At 44.7% G+C, this 8,827-nt stretch overlaps 1 protein-coding gene across 5 annotated transcripts in view; it reads left to right on the top strand.

The window, feature by feature from the left end:
* The window catches only part of Sh3kbp1 (SH3 domain containing kinase binding protein 1), a 337,374-nt gene that overhangs the window by 10,281 nt on the left and 318,266 nt on the right, over nucleotides 1-8,827 (top strand). The gene's annotated exons all lie outside the window — the stretch shown is intronic.

Raw genomic sequence — 8,827 nt, 5'->3', positions numbered from 1 at the left:
CATCTCTAGCCCCCCTGTTGTGTCCCTAGTCCCCGCTCTGTCCTAGCCCACCCACGCCCTGCTCTGTCCCCTATCTTCCCCCGCTCTGTCCCCTAGCCCCCCTTCCCGCTCTGTCCCCTATCTTCCCCCGCTCTGTCCCCTAGCCCCCCTTCCTGCTCTGTCCCCTATCTTCCCCCGCTCTGTCCCCTAGCCCCCCTTCCTGCTCTGTCCCCTATCTTCCCCCGCTCTGTCCCCTAGCCCCCTCACTGTCCATCTGACTTCCCACCCCATCCACCCTGACCCCTTCCTCTATCCTGGGCATCCTCTCGCCCTTCTCTCTCTTTGTGTCTAGCTTCCCCACCCTTCTCCTTCACTCTGGCCCCCTTCCCCTCTGGTCTATAGTCCTATCTCCTACATCCCTTTTGCTCCATGTCGCCCCTTCCCTCATTCTTGAGACAGGTTCTTACTTTTTGTCCCAGGTTGGCCTGGACCTCACAGTACTTCTGCCTCAGTTTCCCAAGTGCTAGCATTACAGGATCCCAGCTGTCTACCCCGGATTCTTCCTCTAACCCAGCTCTCTTCTTTGAAACCCTTCTCTCTTCCCCATCCCCCCAACCCATTTGTGTCCTATACCCCCACCTCTCTGACATCCTGTTTTTTCCTTTAAACTATCTCCCATAGAGGATTCAGATGTGCCTCAGATTTTCAAAGGTACTATTATCTCTCTTTTTTTGTTCAGTCTTAGAGCCAATAAAAATATTGTTTATCTCTGTGGTCTAAAGTTAAGCTGGCCATGTGCGGGAAAAGGTTGGGGGGGGGATGTGTCCTTTCCCTAGGGAAGAGGAAGCTTGGGGAGCGTCCACCCTTTGCTTCTACAGACAGGCCTCCTCAAAGGGCAGGAAGAGTTAGGGAGGGGCACTAGGGTAAGGAGGCTTTTCCCAGGGGACAGTCAGCCAGCTGGGAGTCTAGGGGAACAGGGAGGTGCTGGCTGTCAGGGCTTTCTCAGCGGGGTGTAGAGGGCTTCATCTATTGAGCGCCTGGGAGAGTCTAGGGCAGTGGTTTTATTCTGGCTCCAGTGTTAGCTAGCTTTAAAGAATTTTTATTTATAAGCACATAATGTTTATATGCAGAAATTAGAAAATAACAGGAGAACTTCAATTAACTACCCATACAGTTCTTAATGCAACCCCTATCATTTTATTTTGATATTTTTATTTAAAATATTTATATTTTTTGTCAACAGGGGAGGTGTCCGTGTGTGTCTGTGTATGCCAGATGACAAACTTGGGTGCCAGTTCTCACTTTGCACCTTGCTTTTGAGGCAGGCTATCTCTTTGCTGCTGTGCTCTCCACATTTGCTGCCCTTTGAGGGTTCTCCTGTCTCCACCTCCCATCTTGCCACAGGATTCTCGACACATGTCACTGAGTCTGGCTTTGACATGGCTTCTGGAGATCCAAACTCAGGTTGTCATGCTTGCTCAGTGAGGACTCCTACCTGCTGAGCCATATCTCAAGCACAGCAAGTATATTTCTTTTGGGGATTTTTAGCATATGATTATGGATATGTTTACATGATATGTACACACACATACATATTCATGTTTTCATTTAATTTCATAGTAATCTTCTAAGCCGATGTTTTTAGTAGCTGAATAGTTGCACTCATGTATCTTAATTTCTCTATCATTTAGCATTTAGTTTGCTTCCATGATCTTTGTATTATGAGGATGTAATATTGTCCCCCCTTTTTAAGATTTGTGTTTATTTTTTAGTTACTTAGTTACGTGTCTGTCTATCTATGGGTGGGTATGTGCACACATGTGCAGATGCCTGTGGAGGCCAGAAGAGAGTATTGGATCACCTGGAGCTAGAGTTATGGGAAGTTCTGGACCACCTGACATGGGGGCTGTGGAAGGGAACTCGAATCCTCCACAAAAGCAGCAAAGATAACTACTGAGAAATCTCTCCAGCCCCCATATTTCCCCTTTTCCCCCTTAAGGAAATGAAGTGGTAGGCAGCGGAGCACTTTTATCTGTGTCCTGTATGCAATTGGAAGAGGCTGTGGATGAGAATGAGAATGGCGTCCTTTGGTCTTGGGAGTTTATCACCGGTGGCCTGGGAGGAGCCTTACCCGCTTGTTTTCTTACAGTTGTGCTTCAAGAACTTGTTTGACTTAAAGTGGGGAGGGGAGAAAAGAATTGTGCCATGCCTCTAAAGGAAGTAGTGGCTGAGGCTTTCCTGTCCCCACACCATTGTACCATCTGCAGAGATTACCCATGGCTCTTACCCAGTGCAAACTGAAACTCCCTGGGGGTTTGCTTTCATCCCCATCTCTTTCTTTCTTCTTCCCTTCCTCCTTTGACTTTCACCACCTGACTGATGTTTGCAGGAGCTTTCTTCCCCAGAACCACAGAGCTTTGTGTCATCATCCATGATATAATTATGGTTGAAACGTTATGCTCAAAGGTGGGCGTGGTGGTGCGCACACCTGGAATCCCAGCACTCAGGAGGCAGAGGCAGGAAGATCACAAGTTCTGTGACAACTTGACATACACAGTGAGACCTAACCCCGTTCAAGAAAAGAAAAAAAAGTTCAATAAGTGTGGATGTGGGTCCAGCTTCAGCAGGGACTACAGAATGAGACCCAGTCCCAAAGATAATTCACAGACAAACAGAAAGCTTCAGTATCTTTGATCTTCAAAAAGCGTCAAGCTGAACTACCAGAAACCAGTCTGGAGACCCACCTCAAAATCTTTCTCATTTCATGCATTTTATTAATGGACAACCCTATGTAAAGAATTTTTTTTCCTTAGCCAAGTATCCACTAAATGTCATCTTGCATATTTGGTAAAAACGTAGTTGACTATCTATGATGGCCTCCCAGGTTACGAAATTCACAGTTGGTAAAAAGCATTAGTATCTAGTGTGTTTATGTTACCTTACCAGATTCTAACTATAACTTGTGAATTTGTTGGGTAAACAGAGTAGTTAACTTGGTACTGTTGTATATTGGGATTCATGAACATATCCAAATGTTTATTGGGTGGTTGTTAAGTGTAAGATCTGGAATATAGTGACTGGAAGACAGCTGAAGTCTCACCCACTGCCATAGTTTGCTTAACTTTCCTTTTCCTCACTGGGTGGAGAGTGTGGTGTGGTCATTTCTGGAATCATACAAACAGTGGTTGAAGCAGAAGACCTCTGAGCAAATTCTGCTTATCCAGAAAGAAGGAAAAGTGTCCATTTCGGAAAAGCCCACCATATTTGAAGACAGTTTTTTGAGCTTTAAAGAAACTTCCGGTAGCTGCTGGCCACCCCCCTCCTCGCCCAGTTGGAGATTCAGAGACTCAAAATAGGTTTGCTCAAATGACTAATGTTGAAGTTCCCCTCACAAGGGAACTATTTCCTATGAACCCCTGTTTTGCCTTAAACTTTTGAATGTTTATTAGCATTTATTTATTTTTATCGTGGTAAGTTATACAAAGCATAAACTTACTCTTTTTGGGTAATGGGAAAATGGCTTTAGCAGGTGAAAATGCTTAGCCACATGACCCTGATGAACAAGATCAATTCCCAGAACTCACATGAAACCATCCAGATGTGGTGGTGTGTATCTGAAGTCTCAGCACTCCTAGGGGAGATGGGAGGTGGAACCAGGAGAACAGCCTAGGGCCTCTCCAGCTGGCTAGCCTGGAGTACTCGGGACTCAGCAGAAACAAGAGGGAGCCTACCTGAAAGTTGTTCACCACCGCATATGCACTGTGGCATATACATGTAACACACATACTCAGTTTCCACGCCTGAAGCTCATTGTTGTTAAGAACATTCCCACTGTGGTGTACCACCATCACCATTCACCCTTCCATCTTTCTGAGGTGAACTCTTCCGGTCCTCCTGGCAGCTGGAACCCTACTCCCAGTCTCCATGAATTTACTTCTGTGTCCCTCATACAGATGGGATCATGCTGTGAGTTCACTTATTCTTTTGTGACTGTCTGGCTTATTTCATTCAGCATATTATCTCCAAGGTTCATCCATCTGGTAGCATGTGTCAGAATTTCCTTTTTAATTGCTTTAAACTATATAATAATAATGTTACTTGAAAATCCAGGCATTTAACTACAGACAAACTGTTTTTGCTTTTAGCTCATTTACAAGTATAAACCTGAAATGAATTCACAAATTAAGCATAAATTAGGCTGCCGAAGTTCAAATCAATACAGACAGAGGCGAGATGGTGTTTCAGAGATGTCGGCTCTATGACAGGTGCTTAGTGGAGTCTTTTGTGCATACCCTTGCCTCCCATTTTCTCTTCTGTGTTCCAACCGCAGGGAGAATCTATCCTTCATACGCTTCTCATAGGGGCCTTTTCACATGGTGCAAGGTATTAAAAATGATTCTGAATGTAGGTGGGATGCTTGACGTCTTTTGGGCTACAGCAGGCATCCCTGTCAGTGTGTGATTGTGAACCCAGTCTTCTTTGGAGGAACTCACACAGTGCACGTGCGTTTGTTCTTTGTCCTCTCTCTCTGTCTCTCTGACCTGGAAGAAATATCTACCAAGAGCCTTCTTAAAAAGCCTTCACTCCCTTTTTGGAGTAAGTTTTCTCATATGGATCCCTTTGTAACACTTGTGTAGTTTTGCTTGGTTTTAGTTTGATTACTGGGGTTGAAACTGTAGACTTGAGACTTGCTTGTTGGGTCTACTTTTTCAGTTCGTTTATTTTTCCTTCCATTGTCTTGAGTATGCCACTGTGTGTTTGTCCTATGTCCAGCTAAATGACACATCACTTCCAGCGTCTTCTTATCACCATTCTTACAAATGCCTCTGGCACACATGTAAAGTACACACGTTTAAAAGTTGAAAAGTGATAGTAAGGAGTAGTTTTTGCTGGGTTTCAAGTTGTTGGAGTTCCAAAGTGTGTGTATCAAGCATTCGTTCTTAACCAATGGATGAAGAAAACAGAAATCAAAGGGTAAAATAAATGAACATTGAGTTTTAGAAGACAATGCCTAATGGATCTTCAAAGTGTATGTTTACAAAGTATAAACATTTCTGCTGTTCCCATTCTCAACAGTATCTGCTCTCCCAGATGGATTAGGATATAAGCTCTTTCCAGAGACCCCCAGGTATAGCCTTTTCTTCTTTATCAAGCCAATCACAAGACTGTTCAGGTAGCAAAACTGCTGCCCTCTGCAAAGTCGTGGGAACAAGACTCCTTCTCTGTTATCCACATAGTTGATGCTGCCTCTGTAGCACCACCTAACCTGGCACCCCATGGCAGTGTACCTTTGTTAAGGAAGCTGCTGGTCACATCGCTGTCAGCTATACTCATCGAGAACACCCCATGGCAAGAATGTGGTTCCAGTCTCTAAGGTAGCTAGCTCCACAAGTCTATGGAATGGTCATCTCCAGGGCGCCGGAGAGGTGGCTCAGTGGTTAAGAGCACTAGCTGTTCTTCCAGAGGGCTGGAATTTGATTCTAGCACCCACATTAGATGGCTCCAAAGCACTTGTAACTTCCGGGGGATCCTATATTCTCTTCTGGCTTCTGCAGGCGCTTCTATGTGAGCACACACATACACAGGACTAAAAGTAAAATTGAAAAAAGTAACCATCAGCTGGGCAACCATGTGCCAACAAAACCTGATGGTGAGGAGTGCTTGCTTCTGTTGCCATAACAAATTATCACGGACTCAGAGGCTTTGAGCAATGCAGACTCATTCCATAGTTCTGGAGTTCAGAATGCCAAGGTAGGGATGATCCTCTTTTAGCCTTGCCAGCTTCAAGGGGCCACCTCCTGACATCACTCCGGCCTCTGATTCCTTCATCCTGTCTCCTTTTCTGTCTCTTCTGCCTCTCTCTTTTATTTTTAAAATCCCCCACAATTACATGGCACCCACTCAGTCAATTGACAACATTCTTCCCACTTGAAGATCTGAGATTTAACCCACCTTCAAAGTCTCTTTTGCAGTGTTGAGTAACATACTCACAGGTGCTGGGACTTTTGCTGTGGGCAGATGTGAGGGCAGTGGTTATTCTGTGCGCCATTGTGGGAGCCAAGTGTTTTTATTTCTTAAAAAGAGGAAGGAGAAGATGGGGACTGGAGATAGTTATCAGTTTCTGCTGTATCATATGGCCGTAGTTTTGGGAGCCTCATGGCTGTACATACATTTTTACGGCATTATCAGAGCTGGTAAACTTGTTGAGGATAGGGTTTTGTTTTCCAGTAGTTCGTGACTCATAGAGTTGAAATGTCCTAATATTCTCCCAAACAAACCATATTTTTGAGGTCTACATCATTTCTCACTAGTGACCAAAACTCTGTCAGTCTTGTTTTGCCACATTCCAATTACTGTTCTATTCATGCTTTCTTGAGTGCTGGGGAGCCACTACCATCACAATGATTAGATGCTGTGATGTGTATTAAGATCTTGAAACATATTTAGTGCTCAGATATGTTAAAAACAGACAGGATCTGGGTGGGGAGATGGCTCAATCAGTAAAGAGCTTGCTGCACAAGCAAGAGTACTTGAGCTTGGATCCCTAGAATCCACATCGAGTCAAATGCAATAATGCACTCCTGGAATTTCAGAGCGCCTATGGGGAGATGGAAAATGGGGACAGGAGGATCGACAGAAGCTCGTGGACCAGCTATTCTAGCATATGCACCTGTCTCAAATGAAGTAGAGGTACCTGCATTTACATTAGGTGCACACACACACACACACACACACACACACACACGCATGCACATACTCCCCTCATAGTAGCACCCTGAGGCCAGGGCCCTTTTGTGTGTGGTGACCCTTTATCAGACATTTGTGCACATAGTAGTTAGACTAAACAAACTCCTCTTTCCTAATGCCTTTTTAGCCTTCAGTCTGTGTGTTCATCTGTTTTGGGTGGAGAGGGCAGGGAGATACGCAAGCATTTTTTGGCATGTGCCATGGACCAGAAAGTTTCTGTACCCTCAGATTTATTCGTATGTTCATGTCCTAATCCCCAATACGGTCCTATTTGGAGATGGTGTCTTTAGGGGGATTAATTGCAGGTTCATTCATACTCTTTGAGGCAGCTGATTTCGAAATCTGTATTTTTTTTCTTTTGCCATTAATTGCTTTCTTCTGGCAACAACGAACTGAGTGAGTAATTAGTCACATTCTCATGCACCCATTTTTATACCCATTAGGACAAACTCTCTGCGGTGATGACTTAGGATGTTCTAGGAGCCAACAGCACTCATGTGTCCTTTGCTGGCTCTAACAGCGCCTACCCACAGCTTCCCTGGGCTCTGCTGTCTTAGCCTGTTCGAGTCCCTCCTTGTTGTCCTTGATCGTCTCTTGGGAAATCTTAGTTTTCAGTCTGGAGCTCACAATTCTTGCTTAGGAAGCAGAAGAAAATAGCAAGTCTAACTAAAATAAGCAATGCTTGTTCAGTTAGGAGTTACGAATGGGAAGAGTTCACCAATTGGTGAAGAGCGATTTCCTTTTGAGGTGGCTTGTGAAACCTCTTCTTTACCTTTGTTTTACTTGGATTGCTGGAAGGTGGAAGAACAGGAGCCTCATTTGTAGCCATTCCTAGTTCTGCTCCCTTCTCTCCTACCATAACTCAGATGCTTTCTGAAGTATTCAAGACAGGTTAGTGCTGGGGGAAGAGCACAGGTTTGTGGGGAGACCCAGGGATTTCAAGGACTCCAACGCTCATGCTCTGTAGACATTAGTGCCCCACCCCTTAGTTTTTGGGTCATCATCACAGCCTTCAGATTCACATGTAGCTTGATTTGTTACCTATAATGGTGGGTGGCAAAAGAAAATTATTTGTTGAATGAGAAGAAACAACGTGAGTTTAAAGGCAGAGGATTTTCCCCCCAAACTAGGGGAGAACTCATCATTTAACGGAATGCCTTATTGGCTTCCGCTGGCCTGAAATGGCCACATGGTCAGAGGCATTTGAAAAGCCGTCACGACCTGTTGGCCATGTTGTAAGGCACATTTACATATGTGGAAACAATTTTCTTTTTAACCATCTAAAAACATAGATACGGGAGGATTTTGACATCATGATAGAATTTATGACCGGTCCACTCGCCCTCCATGTATGGGAATCTTGTGGCCCCTTGACTAATCATTAACAGAAGCTTGTTTGGCGTTGGAGTTGCCTAGAAATAACCCATTTTGTCATCAGGCTCTTGTAAAGTGTGTACGTTGTTGTTGGAGCAGCTGGCAGGCTTACTGGCTCTGCTGTTTCCTCCTAAGTTTCTCTGCCATGGCTCTGCCACGGAAGAATCATCTTTATCAGTTTTCGCTGTGGTCAGCTTTCAGGCTTTCCACACTTCCTCCTGGGTCTGAAATGCAGCGCCTTCGTGTGCCCCGGGTTGTACAGATCGATCTGAGATATGGGAGCCCACACACTTATTTCTACAGGGCTCTCATCCTGCATTTTACGGAAGTGTTGGCTGGCCCCTGTTCTCCTCCCTGGTGAGGGATGTTTTTCTTATTCCCTTCACTAGCTGGGCTCAAAGTTTTCATCCTGAATCAGATCCCGCTGTTGCAGCAGGAGCATTTCTTTCCACTAGGGAGTAATTGCTTAGAAAAAGTCCTCCTGTTAAAAAACACAGTCTTCCATATTCTAAATTGGCAGTGGAAACTCCCGTCAGCTGGCCTCACATTCAAATTGTCTTAGTAGTGGAGATTGCAGTAGGGTGGTTGGCCTTTTTGGAAGCCCTTTCGATTGTCTTGGGCGCTAGCAGTCTGCTTTGGTTGTTGTGTGTGTCCACTCATTTGGGGACCATCTCTTGTGTCATAGACAGCTGCACCTTTGGATGTTCTTTTTTTTTTTTTTTTTTTT

The sequence above is a fragment of the Microtus ochrogaster genome, chromosome X, assembly GCF_000317375.1.
Source record: "Microtus ochrogaster isolate Prairie Vole_2 chromosome X, MicOch1.0, whole genome shotgun sequence".
NCBI classification, from domain to species: domain Eukaryota; kingdom Metazoa; phylum Chordata; class Mammalia; order Rodentia; family Cricetidae; genus Microtus; species Microtus ochrogaster.
The sequence above is the reverse complement of the archived record's forward strand: the minus strand, read 5'-3'. Positions and strand labels throughout refer to the sequence as shown.